Source organism: Hyperolius riggenbachi, chromosome 5 (assembly GCF_040937935.1).
Source record: "Hyperolius riggenbachi isolate aHypRig1 chromosome 5, aHypRig1.pri, whole genome shotgun sequence".
Taxonomy (NCBI): Eukaryota; Metazoa; Chordata; class Amphibia; order Anura; family Hyperoliidae; genus Hyperolius; species Hyperolius riggenbachi.
In genome coordinates, this window is record NC_090650.1 from 97403902 (window position 1) to 97422648 (window position 18747).

General features: G+C 41.5%; 1 protein-coding gene and 1 long non-coding RNA gene across 7 annotated transcripts in view; one reads left to right on the forward strand and one right to left on the reverse strand.

Moving 5' to 3' along the window:
• Nucleotides 1–17964, forward strand: part of LOC137518336 (uncharacterized) — an 18064-nt gene extending 100 nt beyond the window's left edge. The window contains exons 1-2 of one of the 2 annotated variants that reach the window (XR_011020793.1): nucleotides 8180–8327; nucleotides 17667–17964. This is a non-coding gene — a long non-coding RNA (uncharacterized lncRNA). Of the gene's footprint in view, nucleotides 1–8179; nucleotides 8328–17666 lie in introns of those variants that run through there. The other variant, XR_011020792.1, reaches the window with a different exon arrangement.
• The window catches only part of OSBPL3 (oxysterol binding protein like 3), a 277877-nt gene that overhangs the window by 242208 nt on the left and 16922 nt on the right, over nucleotides 1–18747 (reverse strand). Inside the window, exon 1 of one of the 5 annotated variants that reach the window (XM_068236036.1) lies at nucleotides 4510–4577. The exons of the other annotated variants lie outside the window; for them this stretch is intronic. The gene's annotated coding sequence lies outside the window, so the exon portion shown is untranslated. Of the gene's footprint in view, nucleotides 1–4509; nucleotides 4578–18747 lie in introns of those variants that run through there. 5 annotated transcript variants of the gene reach the window in all.

The window sequence follows — 18747 nt, forward strand, 5'->3', positions numbered from 1 at the left end:
AATGTGGTATTATGTGATGATGTAATGCAGGGCTGTCTAACTCCAGTCCTCAAGTGCCGAGATCCTCATACATTTCTGAATCAAGAAAGGAGAGATTTATCAAGTAGAACACATTTCTCCATGTCTCAGTCCATCCTAAACACTGGCATGGATACGGCCCTCCGGGACTGGAGCTGGACAGCATTACCGCCTCAGAGAAATGGGAACACCAGTAACAGCATAGTTTGTATATTTTTCTAACTTTTGAAAGCAGAATACTTTAATTTATTGGCTGGGGGGAAAAGAATCAGTAATGGAAAATCAATTTGCCTGCAGAAATAGGCAAATCGGTAATTGCCTTTAAAGATATAGTCCAACAGGCAAAGACACTGAGGGATAATTCACACGGGAGCATGGGTACGTTTTCTTTAGCTGATGCCAAGCTCTTGCCTGCAAGCGAGCACAAAAGAGTTTGGCCTCGCATCCCATCATTCATTCATCACATTTTTACCCCCGTAGGGAGACACTGAAGCAGTAGCACCAGTTAGCAGACCCTGGATGCTACATGTAGTGGCCAGAATCAAATATGTTAAGACGACAGGAGAAAGCGCAAATGACGGGTCAAGCCGGTACCACCTTTTAAAAATTGCTGTCCATTTATTTGAATGTACAACGCTTGAGCGACTAACGCTGCATTTAACAATCCTGTGAATCGGGCCTTAAAGAGAAACCGTAACCAAGAATTGAACTCCATCCCAAACAGCATCTGATACCCCCTTTACCATGAGAAATCTTTTTTCTTTTCCAAAACAGATCATCGGGTGCTCTGTATTGCTGATATTCTTGTGAAACCCATCCCACAGTGTGATGTCAGGACCATGGTTCTGACATCACACTGTGGGAGCCTTGTAGCATTGTGGGAAATAACAGCTGTTTCCAACTGCCAAAAAAAAAAACTAACAGCATCTCCTTCCACTGACATCACATGCCAGCAGAAAAAAATGAAAAGAAACAATGACTAAATCATTTATACATAATTATTGTAAAAACTAGTGGCCTTAGCCGGCTTAAAAATGGGCTCTAGGTCTGTCATCACCACCACATGTGCGCGTACCCACCTGCCACTTGCAAACCCGCCCGCCACGCAGGCACACCGGCCCACCCCGCTGGCCCCCTGGCCCATCCTGCTCCTGTCCCAGGCTGTCTCTATGGCACATGCGCAGTACCACAAATGTAGACACACACACACGGACAGAACGCAGAGACACAGGGGTTTTATTATATAAGATGATAAACTTATTACATTATTTTCATTGGAGTTCCTCTTTAAAGAGAAGCTCCGACCAAGAATTGAACTTTATCCCAATCAGTAGCTGATACCCCCTTTTACATGAGAAACCTATTCCTTTTCACAAACAGACCATCAGGGGGCGCTGTATGACTGATATTGTGGTGAAACCCCTTCCACAAGAAACTGAGTACGTACTCCTGGCAGTTTCCTGTCTGGTAACCTTGCTGCATTGTGGGAAATAGCTGTTTACAGCCGTTTCCAAATGCCAAAAAACCATGCAGCAGCTACATCACCTGCCAGCAGTAAAAATGTCACCATATAATAAAATGTCAGAATGTAAATCAGGGATTTAAAAGAATTTACAATGGGCAAACACTGACTAAATCATTTATGCATAATTATTGTAAAAATGAAGCACTTTTTTATTACATTATTTTCACTGGAGTTCCTCTAAGTCTCATGCAAACGCTAACTGAAACTAGTGTGTGTGCAGCAAACCTCAATGCCTCAGACCAGGGATCTGCCTGGGATTGATTCGGCCAAGAGCATTGTTCGTTCCCCTGACTCACCCCGTCCACTTCCGCGCTGTTTCACTTAGGGCCTGTTTCCACTACACGTAGACTGGATGCAGAATTGATGCAGAAAAACTGACTCCAATGAATGCCTATGAGAAAATCTGCATTAGAAAAATCGTGTTTAGTGGAAACAGGCCCAAAGGCATTCATTGGAGTCAGTTTTACTGCATCCAATCTGCAGGTAGTGGAAAGGAGCCCTTAATCAGGATGAAGAAGAGGGAATGGCTAAGCTCCTACACAATGCTATCCCACTGGAGTCTTTGGAGGGAAGTGGTACGACCAGCATGGGGTGAAGAGGATACAATAACTCCATAGAGATGCTGGCTCTATGGAGTCTGCAAAGGAGCCAAAAAATCATGGTGGTGGTCAGGCTTTTTGAATCACTTGTGACCGGAGAGATGAAGAGGGTGGCAGTAAGTTAAATATATCGGAGATCAGGAATAATAGAAATACTCAAACCAGTTTAACGGGCAACAACAATCATGTTATGACAAAATCACGAATATCACATTTCTTCCTCATTCTAATGTTTGATGTAAACAATAACTTGTGCTCCTGACCTGTATCTGCACATGTCTGCACTGCACTTCTGTCACATGATCAGCTGATCAGATAATGGAATAAGCAGGTATACAGGTGATCCTGGCAAGCCAGACTATTGACTCATGCTAGCTGTTCCCAGTATTCTCACCATAAATTCTGGATAAAGAAAGCATCCCTGCTGAAATATGACTGTCTCAAATTCATCTTATAAATCAAATCAATCCACAGGCAAGCTCAGCGTGGTAATGGCAGAAAAGACCTGGAACCTGACCTGAGCATATTTTCAAACCTATTAAATAAAATGTGATTGTGATTAAAGCTAAAGTCCAGGAAGAAACACAATATTACTATTTAAACTGGCTATCGATTTATTAAAATGATGAAATCTAATTTTAAAACACAGCTAGGATACGTACTGTAGCTGAATATATGTTCACATTAGCCCAGCGTAATTCCCTCCACAACAGGACTCAGAATGGGAAATAGAAGAGCAGTATTGTGAACAAATCAAACAGTGTCCATGTAAAAAGGGCGCCGGTAAATTTGAGTGCAGGGTGCAGCTGAAAAGTGTCTCACCCTGCGATTGCTAATTTCCTTGCGGCGTGAATTACTATTCCCCCTCCAGGCCTCTATGGACTTAGAGGTAAGATGCAATTCAGCTGCCAGCTACTGCTAGTGGCTGAATTGCATTGTTTTTCTTGTAATTTGGGCTCCATCTTTTGTCGGCACTCAAATCACTCTGAGCACCGCTATAGCCGTAATTCACATTAAAGTCTATGGTGGCACCCAGCGGCGCCCAAATGTCCAGCGCCCTTTTTGCCTGTCTCGAATCAAACATTGCTCTATCGCACGGCTAAAGGTGCCCAAACATCACTCAACTTGGCGGCCGATCAACCACCAGATTTGATAATTAGGATCGAATTGGAAGAAACGCGGTGCTGCCAAGACCATGCCTGATCAAGGATGGAACCAATTTCGGGATGAAATTGGTTGAATGTATCAATATCTGACATGCCAGTAAATCTTGGGCCGACATGCTCAATCGGGTGCAGGGCGGTAACAGAGTGCATTATTGGAATGACAACGAATGCAACGGAACCCCCGGCGCTGTCCCCCCTAGTGTAAATGTGCCTACCGTGCGTGCCTTTATACTTACCCTGTCTGCTGTCGCCTGCCGCAGTACCCATTCATATTCAGCTTTCTCAATTTACGCTTCACACCTTGCTGGTTTATAGCATATGGCGCATGTGTGTCATCACACACGTACCACACTGGCACCATGTGAAGGGTAAATAGATGAAGCCAAGTGAAGGGCACTGTGGCAGGCGACAGCAGACAGGTTACAGAGGAACTCCAGCCTAAACAAACATACTGTCATTAAAGAGAATCTGTATTGTTAAAATCGCACAAAAGTAAACATACCAGTGTGTTAGGGGACATCTATTACCCTCTGTCACAATTTCGCCACTCCTCGCCGCATCAAAAGTGGTTAAAAACAGTTTTAAAAAGTTTGTTTATAAACAAACAAAATGGCCACCAAAACAGGAAGTAGATTGATGTACAGTATGTCCACACATAGAAAATACACCCATACACAAGCAGGCTGTATACAGCATTCCTTTTGAATCTCAAGAGATCATTTGTGTGTTTCTTTCCCCCTGCAGCTATCTTCCACTGAAGTGTCAGGCTGTTTCTTCCTGCAGAGTGAAGACAGCTCTGCCTGTATGTAATTCCTCAGTATGTGAAAGCCCAGCCAGCTCAGAGGAGGATTTATCCAGCTTGTAAAAGATAATAGAACAGAGAGAAGCTGCACTAATCTAAATATCACACAGGCAGTGTGCAGAGAGGGGTCTGGATGGGGGAGTTCATAGCAGAACCACAACACTGAAGAAATTGGCAGCCTTCCAGACACAGGCTGACAAGTCTGACAAGAGAGAGATAAGTTGATTTATTACAGAGATGGTGATAGTAGAACGTGCTGCAGTAAGCCAGAACACATTAGAATAGCTTTTGGAACATGTAGGATGATAAAAAACAGGATGCAATTTTTGTTACGGAGTCTCTTTAAGTTACATTAGTTATGTTAATTAAAATAGATAGGTAATATAATCTCTTACCCACCCTGTTTTAAAAGAACAGGCAAATGGTTGATTGCATAAGGGCAGCCTTCTTTTTGGTTGAAAGGAGGTGACAGGGAGCATGAGACACAGTTCCAACTGTCCTGTGTGCTGATCACCCCTCCCAGTTGCTAGGCAACATGAACAACAACATAGGAAATCCCATCATGCTCTGCACAGCATCAGGGGAAAAACGCCCGGGCAGGTCACTTTGATGGGTGGAGCTTAGCTAAAACTGCAGCTAAAAATGATGCTTTGGTAAGAAAAACAAAGTTCTGATGCTGTGAAACTGTTAAAAAAAACCACCAAGCCTTTTCAGTTCTGCTGAGTAGATTTTTAGTCCGGAGGTTCACTTTAAGTATAAATGCAGACATAGGGGGGCACATTTACAATAGGGCTGCAGAGATGGAAGCGGCGGATGCGGTGTCACGAGGCTGATTCCAGCGAGATTTCATGCTGAAATTGATTGGGAATCAGCCTGTAGTTTCGATTGAGAGTAATCTGTCTCTTGGTGGAATCTGCCCATCATCGCTAGTATATTGGGCACCTTTAGCATGAATACTGGCAAGAGGAGAGATCTGATAACTTCATTAGCATGGGAGTTAGTAAAAGGTGTCCATACATTACTCCATTTTCCTGTACAATTGACCATTCAATTGTGTTGCAGGACATGTAAAAACAGGACTGGAACACAACAGGAGTAAAATTGCATTGTGTGTTACAGGTGCGATGCGACTCATACAGTGAAGCATACAGCACATGAAAAGCATGCTTCACAGAAACTGTAAACGTACACACTGGTATTCTGACACTCCGCACTGCTAATGTGAATGTACCATTACAATATAATAATTGCATTGTTTTTGCTATGCGATTATATAGTCGGATGAACCACAATGGGCTCTATTCACAAAATGTCTCATAAATGACTTATCACCAGTTTGATAAATATAAACTTTCGGCACATTTGCAAGCAAAATAATCACTTGTTCCGGATTAACTTAATTTCAATATTACTTTTATTACCTTAATTATATTATATTTTTGCTATTGTGAGCTTAAAAAAGTAACATAGATAAGGTGAACACAGAGGAAAACAGGTGAAAAGGCTTTGTGAATCATGCCCAATGTGTAAACATGACAAGCTGGACTTTACAGATTATTTCATCTTGCTCTGTCTTTGAAATTAAAATGATTCTGTTGTGTACGCTTCACTGAAAAAAAAACTAAACAAAAAAAAAAAAAAAAATACACACACACCTAAAGACTGGCAAATGTAATGTTATTTCTGGGGTTGATGGAAGTGTAACATAAAGAGAACCCCTATGAGAGTATGAATTTCATCCAGGTATGCAGGTACACTTAGGAATACACTGTACAGTCTACCTTTAAACTGGACTCCAGGGAAGCGTCCACATAGTCAGAAGTGGGAAGTGTCATCAGTGAAAACATCTGTAACTCTGTCCAGACATACACCAGACAGTGTGCTGATATTATTTCGGTGTCCAGTGAACAGGAAGGTAACACAGGAAGCCACAACAAAGAAACAGGACTGAATATGATCACCTGACTGGCTGCACTGTAGTGTAAAGATGTCCAGTCACAAGACTAGCCAGGTTAGTTTATGGTCCAATAGGCAAGATGCTGCAATAAATACTTGCCCCCGACAGTTTGCTATCTGTGAACCGAACCTTGTTGCATTGTGGGAAAGAATGGCTGTTAGAAATGCCATGAAAGCAGTATCTCCCTCTGTGCATAGAACTCTTGAAGATCACCTGGCAAGGCTAAAGATGTTGCCGCTTGTTATAATATTCAGAATGTAAATCAGGGAGAGGAAAGCTGGGCAAACACTGACTAAATGTATAAATGAATGTTGTAAAAGTGAAAAAAAAAATTTTTCATTCAATACGTTATTTTCAACACAGTTCTTCTTTACGCCATCTCTACAGGTGGTCATACATGATGCAATATTTCAAATGATTTATTAAGAAATCCCTTTAGATTGTTCAGAAGTTAAATCACGTGTAGCCTACAAACAAAAATTCTGTCAAATGATTGTAAAGTATTCCTCACGTTCCAAAAGATTTTCTGAAGTAAAATGATCAATTAAAGGATTGTTAAATGGCCAGGAAGAGAAAATGTATGAAATATGAAATTAAATGACTGCTTTGTGCAGTGTATGAAAAAAAACCTTCATATCTGTTACCACACACCACAGAAGACAGATTCCTGCCATATAATTCATGAGGCTTCCCCTAAGTCACATTGGAAAATGGTCAAAAACCACATAAGGACAATTAAAGCTTTTACTGTACAAGAAACTCTTAAAGCAATCACATTACAATATATTTTAAAGCAGATCCGAGATGAAAAAACTAACTATAACTTTTCTATATATCTTATCTAAAGTTTAGATAGTTTACACAGCAAATCTAGCTACAAACAGCTTCAAAAGTTTATGATTATTTATTCCTGTGATACAATGAGGGCAGCCATGTTCTGTTTGTCACATTGTCACAGGCCGAGGGCTGGAGATGCCATCAGCTTGCCTGTGTGTAAATTCAGTCCCCTCTACACCCCCCCCCCCCTCTGCCTCTGAAATCAATGGCTAGTAACCACCTCCTGCCCAGACTGAGCTCCCATAAGCCCTTGCTACAGTGCCAAGGCACAAAAGGAGCTGTGGGCAAGGCTTGTTTAGTTTATAGGGAATTCGAGTATTAAAACAAAAGTATTATGGTAGAGAACAGAGGCGCCAAAAGGATAAAAACAATATTTAAAAGTTTTAAAATTATTGCTTAGGAGGCAGTGGTGGACTCACCTCCCACAAGCACACACAACAACTGTGTATTCACAAAAGGGACATTTATTGGTATACTCCAAATAAGGTCGCAACGCGTTTCGCAGGTCAAACCCGCTTCATCAGGCAATTACAGGAAGGAGCACACAACAGCAGTATGTCCAGATAGCACCTGGCGCCAGTGTTTAACAATTGGTATAACTGTATAATCAAGGAATGTCCAAACCATGTCCTGGAGTCCTACAATTGTTCAGTACCTTCTTGCTGTGAGCTGAAGAAAGGTGTGCAGAGCCAGCATAGTGATTGAAGTGAGGTTCTGTCCATCTCTCAGGCCTCGATCATATTAGCAAACACAGATGACGGTGCGTTCAGAATCCAATTCATACCAACGCACGCCATATGCATGCTCGTCTATTGCGCTGCTGAAGCCAGTCTACGCACGTCTGATGTTCTTGCTTATCACACACTATACAAGTTGCTAAAATTCAGCGCTGCGTAATGTGTTGGCACTTTATAAATACAATAACTAAATAAAATGCGCACAGCAACATGTGTGAACAAGGCCTTATACATACAAATTAAACTGGACGAGATGAGTGACAATTGTGGCATTTATTCTCTTGAAACCTGTCAGCCCCCCTCACATCTTTCCTGTTGCAAATTAGGTTTGACAATGAACCTTCCTAAGTCAATCAGCACCCTGTCTGACAAGGCTGCACACTACTAAAACATGCAGTAGATTCAAGCTCTTCAAGCTTGGTTTACCTCTCAAATAATGAACAAGTAGTGCAAGTGCTATTTCCATAGTTACTACATCAATCATCAACTTTCAACCTGCAGTCACATCATTCTACTGTATTGCAGTGATGTTGGGAAAAGTATCCTGATATCTATTGTTCTTACGCATGCAACACAGAGTGGAGGAGCACCACGAACAGAATAAGTAGGTAATGTGCCAAGACCTCACCCCCGTGTTCCCAGGGGTCTGCACAGTCAAGGAATAAAAGATGGTCGACACCACGTAGGTAAGTGTAATGAGCTATTTTTTTGCCATGGGTAATCAGGCAGTAGTAATAGACGGCTCTTTCGGATCCCAATGATCGAGTTAGACAGTCGATCGTTTGGGAAATTGTACCATTAGTTCGCAACCTTTATAATACCGTGGCTGGAAGTACACTTGCCTGTGTGAGGTGGTGATTGCTTTTCTGTTTTAGCGTCGCAATATGATTGCATTTTTCATTCACAGTTTCCATGTGTGGTTAATCTTTATTTCATGCGATTTTGTAACAGTACCAAAATACACTAGAATTAGCAATGCGCATAGCATGTAGAAAAAAACAAAACAAAACAGAAAGTGGTCCGATTTTGAATGAGATATAAATTGGTGTTACCTATACTTATAAAATGCCTAGAAATCTCCTTCATACATTGGAAATAAAGACACAACTCTGTCTTTAGTGATGAAATGTCTTCTAGAAGTGAACAATTAAAGCTGCTTTATTTTTCTTCAGCCGGACAAATGAGAACCTTCACAATAGTAGCACGGTGGCGTAGTGGTTAGCTCTCTCGCCTTGCAGTGCTGGGTCCCTGGTTCGAATCCCAGCCAGGGCACTATCTGCAAAGAGTTGTGTGAGAATCTGCTCAGCTGCCTGTGCAGACAGGCAGCGTTTTGACCACTGTTCACGTCTGCATTCTGCAGGTCTCTTTAAGAGAGACTTTCTGTCAGTTCTGCAGCTTGTGTTGCTGAGGAATTTGCATACATTAGTCATGCAAATCCGTTACTTGCCTTCTTTTGATGACTAGCACTATAAAAGCATTCTGCTCCCAGAATGCTTTGCTGGACATTTCCCTTCCATGGTCTGTTCCTGATGGACACTGCTGGAGTGTCAGCCATTGCTATCTAGTATAGTTAATTCCTGGGGGTTGCTTTAGGCTCCCCTTCTAGTCCAGTCAGGTTGTATTATCTGTTTTGCCTGTTCCATCTGTCTTGTGTTTGGATCGTACAAGCCCTAGCGTTAGCGGCTGTGGATCCTTCTGATTGAGTCTGGAGTGTAGGTTGAAACAGCGGTTGTTTCTGCCTACCTCATCTGTTCTGTCTGCCATGTGTTTGGATCGCACTCGCCCTAGCGCTAGTGCTGGGGATCCTTTTGTTCTGTCTTCTGGGATCGCGCTAGCCACTTTTCGCTAGCGCTGGGGATCCTTCTGTTCTGCTACTCTGTACTTTGATCGCGCTAGCCACTTTTCGCTAGTGCTGTGGATCCTATCTCTCGCTTGTCCCTGTTTTCGTGTGTCTGTCTTGTCTGATTCGAAACACTTGCTGTAGGCTCGGTGAGGTAACCGTTAAGCAAGCGCTCGCGTTCTCTGTTTCGTGTTTGTCTGTCTTTGGTTAGTTAGGCGTGCTTGGCTCTGTTGTGCGTAACACGCGGAGACCGCGCACGAACGCGTGCACTGTTGCGAATGAGTGCGGTGTTCGCGTTCAGCTAGCATTTGTTATTTTCTTTATCTTTCTCTTTGTATGATTTGCTGTGCCTTTGCTACCCTTGTGCTCTGTCCTGCTCAGTCTTGTGTCGCTATTGGCAATCGCCATTCTTGCGATTGCGTTTCCTACTTCGTTTCCGCCGTTGTGTGTTCGCCGTCGCTGGGTGGCGACTAATTTGGTGGGCACACATTGGTTCTGTCCTTTTGCTCTGTTCCCTGTGGGCTATCCAGCCCTGCCTGATTGTACCTTGTCCCGGATCTGTACAATTCCCATTTGGCATCTGTGGCTGTGCAGCGGCTGTGTTCGCCTGCACTCCACAGCGCCATCTGCCGGTGGGAATTGCCCTCTGCGGGTGCATAGCACCTAGCCTGGGTGTCCGCAATAATACGCTTGTGGAGGAAATCCGCCGCGTCAGCGCACGTCTGGTGCGCTGACCACGGAGACGATTCCGCAATCGTTACAAGTTGGTAAGTTCTCTCCGTGTCTGCGTGGGTTTCCTCTGGGGCACTCCGGTTTCCTCCCACATTCCAAAAACATACAGATAAGTTAATTGGCTCCCCCTAAAAATTGGCCCTAGACTACAGTACTTACACTACATAATAGACATATGGCAATGGTAGGGATTAGATTGTGAGCCCCTTTGAGGGACAGTTAGTGACAAGAGATATATATATACATATATATATACATATACACACACATATATATATATATATATATATATATATATATATATATATATATATATATATATATATATATATATATATATATATATATATATATATATATATATATATATATATATATATATATATATATATATATATATATATATATATATACATATACATATACATATACATATATATATATATATATATATATATATATATATATATATATATATACACATTGTAAAGCGCTGCGTAATATGTCGGCGCTATATAAATACTAAATAATAATAATAGTAGACAAGAATAATACTGAACTTTATCTAGGGCAACTTAATGAGCACTTTTTTTGCTTGTTTGGGGCAGAGAGGTATTTTACTGATGTACAGCAAGTTTCCTGAATCAGGCCACTAATGATCCTTCCCCTTCTCCATCTCTTCCTCCCTCCTCCATACTGTGCACGCTTTGCATTGTGTTTGTCACTGACACATTCATGTATTTGTATAATAACCTGTAACCTTACTCTGTACAAACTACCCTGCTGATGCTAAAAATAAAACCCCTAATAATTTACATCCTAATGAGCACATGACATTTTGTGGAATGAGTTCTTGGCACCAGCTTACCTGGCACTGTAAGGCCGGAGAAATGACATCAGATCTATGATGCAGAGGATGACAGCCAAACTGAATAATTCAATGAATAAATCACAAGCAGTCTGACAACTTTGGATACCAGACGCTGTTCTGTGGCCTGCAGTGAATGTAGCCAGACCAGAGCTGGGACTGAAGGAAGCCCTCGGATAGAAGGAATTTTCACGTTCTTTTTTCCCCTACAACCGAGTATCCAATATCCCATGGTATATTCTTTTTTCTCTCCATTTCCCACTATATAATATTTGTTTATATTCTCAGATTATAAACAATCCAATATTATTCTAAAGGATGTACTGTATAGAAGCATAACTGTAAGACGCAGAGATCATATAGACAGGATTAGCGTAACAAAAACACGGAAGAGCCAAATTGTTCCATTCACTAGAACATATAAACATATCAGTTTATTTTATGCTATGGAAAGAGCAACATTTTGCCAAACAAAAATTCATTTCATTAACCTTTTAAACATCACACAGAAGTTATCTCTAGGACACATTCCAACACTACCACCCTACTTGTATTATTGTTGCAGTCCTTGCACTGTAGATTAATCTGAATAATTGTTAAGGTACCCATTAACAATACAATCTCCCAAACGATTGACTGTACAATTGATTGGATACTGTTAATGGTGTCAATCATTAACAATCGTTTCATCTATCCAAATTTGTAAACGGTTTTCTTGGTCTGGTAGGATTGGTGATCATTTTCCCCTCCGTTAGTAGGCCAGAATGATCATTACTGATCGGTTGATCGTTTGGGAAATTGTACCATTAGTTGGCAACCTTTATAATACCACTAGTAGACCTAAGCCTCTAGGTCTGTGTTCGTGGGCATTTCATTGTCTCTGCTCAATGACACATGCAATGAAGTATGCCAGAACTAAAATCTATGAACCATTTTATTTCTTTCCTGCTCTCAGAAGCCATTTTCTGTCAGGAAAGGGTTTTATGGGTGTAATTCCTTATCAGTGAGGGTCACACTATAGTCCAACCCAGTCCCAACAGAAACCATCATTTGCATACAAGCTTTTTAACTCTTTCAGGCAGAGAAAGAAAAAAAGGAACAGTGCAGTTATTTGTGTGCTTGGCACTGTACATGAACATGTCTATCTCATTATGTCGCATGTCACCTCATGTATACTTTAAAGAGACTCCGTAACAAAAATTGCATCCTGTTTTTTTATCATCCTACAAGTTCCAAAAGCTATTCTAATGTGTCCTGGCTTACTGCAGCATGTTCTACTATCACCATCTCTGTAATAAATCAACTTATCTCTCTCTTGTCAGACTTGTCAGCCTGTCTGGAAGGCTGCCAAGTTCTTCAGTGTTGTGGTTCTGTGATGCATCTCCCCCCTCCAGGCCCCTCTCTGCACACTGCCTGTGTATTATTTAGATTAGGGCAGCTTCTCTCTTCTCTCTTATCTTTTACAAGCTGGATAAATCCTCCTCTGAGCTGGCTGGGCTTTCACATACTGAGGAATTACATACAGGCAGAGCTGTCTGCACTCTGCAGGAAGAAACAGCCTGACAGTTCAGTGGAAGATAGCTGCAGAGGGAAAGAAACACAAATGATCTCTTGAGATTCAAAAGGAAGGGTGTATACAGCCTGCTTGTGTATGAATGTATTTTCTATGTGTGGACATACTGTACATCAACCTACTTCCTGTTTTGGTGGCCATTTTGTTTGTTTATAAACAAACTTTTTAAAACTGTTTTTAACCACTTTTAATGCTGCGAGGAGCGGCGAAATTGTGACAGAGGGTAATAGGAGATGTCCCCTAACGCACTGGTATGTTTACTTTTGTGCGATTTTAACAATACAGATTCTCTTTAAGCAAGAGCATGGCTGTACCACACTTGTGTAAGTATGTGCGCAGTAAGCTGGAGCTGTTCCGGGCTACTGCACAAGCATGTCCGTACTCCTGCCAGAAGAGTAGCACGACCCCCATATTCCCGAAGGTCCTGGCGAGGACAGAGTGAGTATAGCCTCAATAGGATCCAGAGGCTGCCCATTTCATCAATAAATGTGTGTGTCTTCACCCAAGTTTCAGCTTGGTTTATAAAGTATGGTCAGTTTCTGAGACTCCACTACCTCTGCTACTCTCCAATACTGTACAAGGGAAACACAGGTAAAGCTAAAACTGCATCCCTCAGATATTTCCAAATGAAGCCATGGCAGAAATTAGTGTCAGGAAGGAAGAGAAAAGACATTCTTACAGCAATCGCATAATTTAAATTTCAGGATATAAAAGAGAACAATCAGTTACTAGGGTAATGGACGTCAGCCACAAAGAAACCAATACTTCCCTATTATTAAAGGACAACTAACCTGAGAAGTATATGGAGGCTGCCATATTTATTTCCTTTTACACAAAACTAGTTGCCTGGCTGTCCTGCTGATACTCTGTCTCTAATACTTTTAGCCATAGACCCCGAACAAGCATGCAGCATTTTTGTCAGATCTGACAAGATTAGCTGCATGCTTGTGTAATTTCTGCTGTAATTCAAACTATGCTGCAGCCAAATAGATCAGCAGGGCTGCCAGGCAACTGATATTGCTTAAAAGGAAATAAACATGGCAGCCTCCATATACTTTTCACTTCAAATTGTCCTTTCAGAGAAGATACATTTTCTGTTTCTATTTGATATTTAGACTGATGGCAATCCACAGTGATAAATGTTCATATATCCTTGGCTGCTGAAGAGCAATAAAAGAAAGAGAAGAAACATTTGGCAAGTATAGCAGCACTGATATGTATTCCATCTGTGTATTTATCTGTTTTCCTAGAATTAGTGTTTATGAGGAATCTTGGGAACCCAGAAGAGCATCAACTGAGCTTTCAAAATCATCAGCCAAAAGTAATTACACAGTGCATCTAGTTTGTTTTCATTTATTTTACAGGCTCTTGGATTAACACTCAATAGGAAAATTAAATCATGATTTCTGAATGAGAGATTATTACTAAGGAAGAATATAATTAGTGGCATGCAAAATATCAATCTGAGCAGCTAAAATGAGGCCGCATCTTAGCTGGGAAGCAATCATGGTGTAACCTTTCATAACACCGATGGTTAGTGTACAGTAACACTCGTGACTGAGTAGGTGGATGGAAATAAAGGCTAAGGACATTTCTGCCGGGCCTGCTAAACAAGCCAGCACATCGGTACATGGTGGAGATCTTGGCACATAGCCATCAGCTCCAGTGGAAACAACTGGCAAACTGAAGGATGTTTAAAATACACCAGAAGAAAAAAAGTAGAGCGAAACCTATTTATTAAGAAAAAGCAGTCTGATAACAGATTGCCTTTAAAAGGACACAGAGTATGGAGGCTGCCATATTCATTTCCTTTTAGGCTGCTTTCACAGTGCGACGTTACAGCCGCACGTTACAGCAGCCCCTAATGCAGAACAACTGACTGCAATGATAAATCAATGGGCTGTTCACAGTGCCCACGTTGCGTTGGAGTATAACGCAGCACGTTAAATGAAAGTGCAGCATGCTGTGCGTTATACTCGTATTTCGCTGCGTTAGAATGTTTGCACATGCTCAGTAATTATATTTTATTTTTTTTAAATGTGCCGCATGCGCCGTTTTCGTTCGATCGTCAAAAAGTATGCATCAAGAGACAACGCAGTTCAATGTAACGTCCAACTTCAAAGCTAACATGCGTTGCGGTAGGGGCACGTTATGCGACCTCAAACGCAACGTCCAAGTGTGAAAGAGCCCGTAAAAAAAGGCAAATTGCCTGGCTGTCCTGATGGCCCTCGGCCTCGAATTTATTTATCCATACACCCTGAACAAACATGCAGATCAGATGTTTCTGACCAAAAAAAAAAATCTGTCAAGATGATCTACAGGCTTCTTTCAGGTGGAAAGAGATCAGTAGGACTGTCAGGCAACTGGTATTGGTTGAAAGGAAATAAATATGGCAACCTCCAGGTTCTCATTAAAAATAAAATAAAATCAATAAAACTAGACTGTCTGTTCAAGGTCTCTTTTTCACGGGAAGTTGATAGGCAGTGAAATGCCTCTCAGCCTCGCATAACTGTTTCCCGAAACCTGGCAACTACTCACTGCTGCCTGGTAACTGCTTGCTGAGCACACAGTCCAACTGCCCATGGAAATGAGCCCTAATGGCCCTTTTACATGGGCAGTTGAACTGCGCACTCGGTGAGCAGTTACCAGGCAACAGCAAGCAGTTGTGAGAATTTGACAGTCTTTTCACTGCCCATTAATTGCCTGTGTGAAACGGCCCCAAGAAGACCCAATTTATAAATTAGCAGTCTAGTTAATCGTGCTGGTGGTCAGTGCTTTGAAAATCGATCACAATTACCCTCAAATGCTGATCTACAGCTCCATTCACCTGAATGGACATTTGGGTAGAATTAGGTTAGGTTCACACTTGGATCGCAAAAAAAAAAAAAAAAAAAATTTAGATTTTGAGGTACAAATTTTAAGCATATTTCCCTGCAATTATTTTTATCCAGGGAGACAAAAATCACATCGCTATCGCTTCCAAAATGCTGCATTCAACACGTTTGAGATTTACAAATCACAAAGGCTACAGGGAGAATGGTCCCATAGGGATACATTGTTAAAGCACTTTGCTGATTGCTGGCCAAAGTGCTGTATCCAGATCATAGAACTCCAAGGTGATCTCAGTTTTCCTTTTACCTCTAGTTTGTCCTCTTATCAGTGCTCCGTGTTACATGGCAGTCATCTCCTGATTTAAGAACACCTTATCTAACATCTTATGTAAGGCTAAACTGTAATATTAAAGGTAACCCGACTTAAGAGGGATATGTAGGCTGCCATATTTATTTCCTTTTAAACAATACCAGTTGCCTGGCAGTCCTGCTCACCCTCTCTCTAATCTTTTTAGCTATAGGCCCTGAAGAAGCATGCAGCAGATCAGGTATTCATGACTCTCAACTAGGACTAGATAAGCCATATGCTTGTTGATCTTCTGGCTTTTGACTGAGACACTACTTCCGCCAGAAGAGCAACAGGGCTTCCAGGCAACTGGCATTGTTTACAAGGAAATAAATATGGCAGACTCCACATCTCTCTCACCTCGGGTTCCCTTGAAAGTGTACCTGAAGGGAAGAAAAGTGCAGATACAGGTTACTCACCTCGGGAGGGGGGATCCTCTGGATCCAAAAGAGGCTTCCCCCGTCATCCTCCACTGGTCCGTTCCAGAGCTGGGACCCCTGAAACAGTTTGTCCATAGCTCATGCATGCACACTAGCACGGACCCGCTCAGATGTTTGTTTGTTTTTTTAAATAAAAGCCAGGCTGGATTGGGACCGTGCTACTGCCCAAGTGTGAGCCGCCAGCACAGTAGCTCAAACCTGTTTGGGCTTGGCTTTTTCTGATGGAGCCCGAGCAGGACAGAGCTACTGCACAGGGAGGACACAACACTGAAGCAGCTTGATGCAGGATGGGGAAGTGTCTTTATTTCAAGGTAAGTATCCAAATCAATGCATTGCAAACCTCCCAGGAATTACACTTTCACAATTTTTCTGTAATCCACTTTTTTTTATTATTTATACAGCATTGACATCTTCCACAGCACTGTACAGAATATATTGTTTTGTCAATGCGCAACACACAAGCATAGCCAAAACAAAAAGAAAAAAATCAATTCATACATAATGCATTATTCTGTTCAGACTTTTGTGTGTGCCGACTTGTACGGCTCTGCAGCGAGCTACTAAAGCTGCAGAGCTCTGAATGATAAAAAAATGGCCTGGTCACTAGGGGGGGGGGGGGGGGGGGGGTGTAAGCCTATGGTCCTTAAGTGGGTTAAAAGGATAGCCTTTCCAAAGAGGTAATTTCTGTTTAGTGCCGGGTTTGCAGGCTGAGACGTATGAATTGTGTGTCTTATGTCACTCAGGTTCTCAGGCCAAGCCCCCTGCTATGACAATCCCAAGAGGTAAAATGAGAAGTGTAGCTACTTACAACACAGCAGTATTGTAGTGAAAAGTTCAGCTACTCAGACACAGCAGTACTGTGTAGTGGTGCACTATTGGAAGTATACTATTCAACTACTATTGAATGTCTGTAGCTAAAGCTGGCCATACACTTGGAAATGTTCAGTGTTCCAAAACGATCAATGCCTTTCTGAAGGGAATCGATTCCTACCATACACTGCACACCAATTTCCAACAGATTCCAGCAGGGAATCCATTGAAAAATCGATCAAACTGCAGCGTTGCAGTGTTTGATGCAGTGCAAAGCTATTGGCCATCAACTTGTCCATGCTCTTGCCCCGCCCCCGATTATTTCACAATTTCCATCCTGACTGATCTACACTTTTGATAGATTTTTAAGTCAAATCAATAAAAAAAAAAAAAATCAATCTGACATTTTGGAGAGTTGATTCCCAGCAGATAAATCAAATCTGCAAAGAATTGAATGAGAAAGATCTATGAGGACCTGAAGTTTATTTTGACTTGTTTTAATGAATTTTACATTACAGAGATAGCAGCCGATGTGCGAAACTTTATGGAGGGCTCTTTTTTTAAACCAATTTCTTTATTTTGCAGTGCGCACCGTTTGTGAAATCAGCCTCGTTAGTGATCTTTTGAGATTTCTCCCTGGTCCATTCTATAGTGAATCAGAATGGGAAAAGCTTTGAAAATGGAAGCAGTAATCAAAGGACAGAATTCTCCAAAGGGAGATCGTGCTGAACTAGAGACGGGTTTCTGGAATGTCTGCTATGTGGAAATTGCAGGAAGTTCACATTTTTCTCACCGACATCTGGAGTAAAAGCAGCTGCCAATAAGGAATTATTGCATGAAAGACAGATACAAATTAACAGTATTAAATGTGGCTTTAAAGTGACCTCGCCCTTTCAACAAGCTGTCAATGCATCTGCATCATAATGACCTATCACTCAGGATATACAAGAACTCCCTTCTCATATATCTATTGAATGCTGCCAAGTCACTTGTCCTACACTGGGGTGGAAGAAGCTGGCAGTCACTACATTGCTGTACAGTGCCCAGACCACAGGCAATGAGGAAGGGTTTCCAAACAATATGCAGCCAGGAAGGGATCTGTTCGCTTCAGGAGAGCACAGTCAGTAATGGACTAGATCAGTGTTTCTCAACATTTTATTGATATGTACCCCTTTTAAAACCCTGTACTCATCGAGTACCCCCTAGCATAGTAAACATGATCACAAGTACCCCTTGACAAATATATATTTAATCGTAGTACATGATAATTGGTTCTAAACAATTTCCAAGCATTTACTATTGCTTTTAATCAGCTAAAATACTAATTTTTGCTGTTTAAATAGGATTTATCATTTTATAAAACTCTAAATTTGTTATTTTTGGTTAAGTATATCAAGGCCGAGTACCCCCTAGAACCCTCAGAAGTACCCCCTGGGGTACGCGTACCACACGTTGAGAACCTATGGACTAGATCACCAAAGCCCATACATTTAATGAACAAACAGTATTATTGTACAGTATTACTTCATACATTTTTTTGATGTTTGCCCATTGCAAAATATTTTTTCACCATGGTGTACATTCTGAAATTTATCAGAGGGGGTGACATATGTATGTTTAATATTAGAAGACAACCGTGATGAGAGGGATATGGAGGCTGCCATAT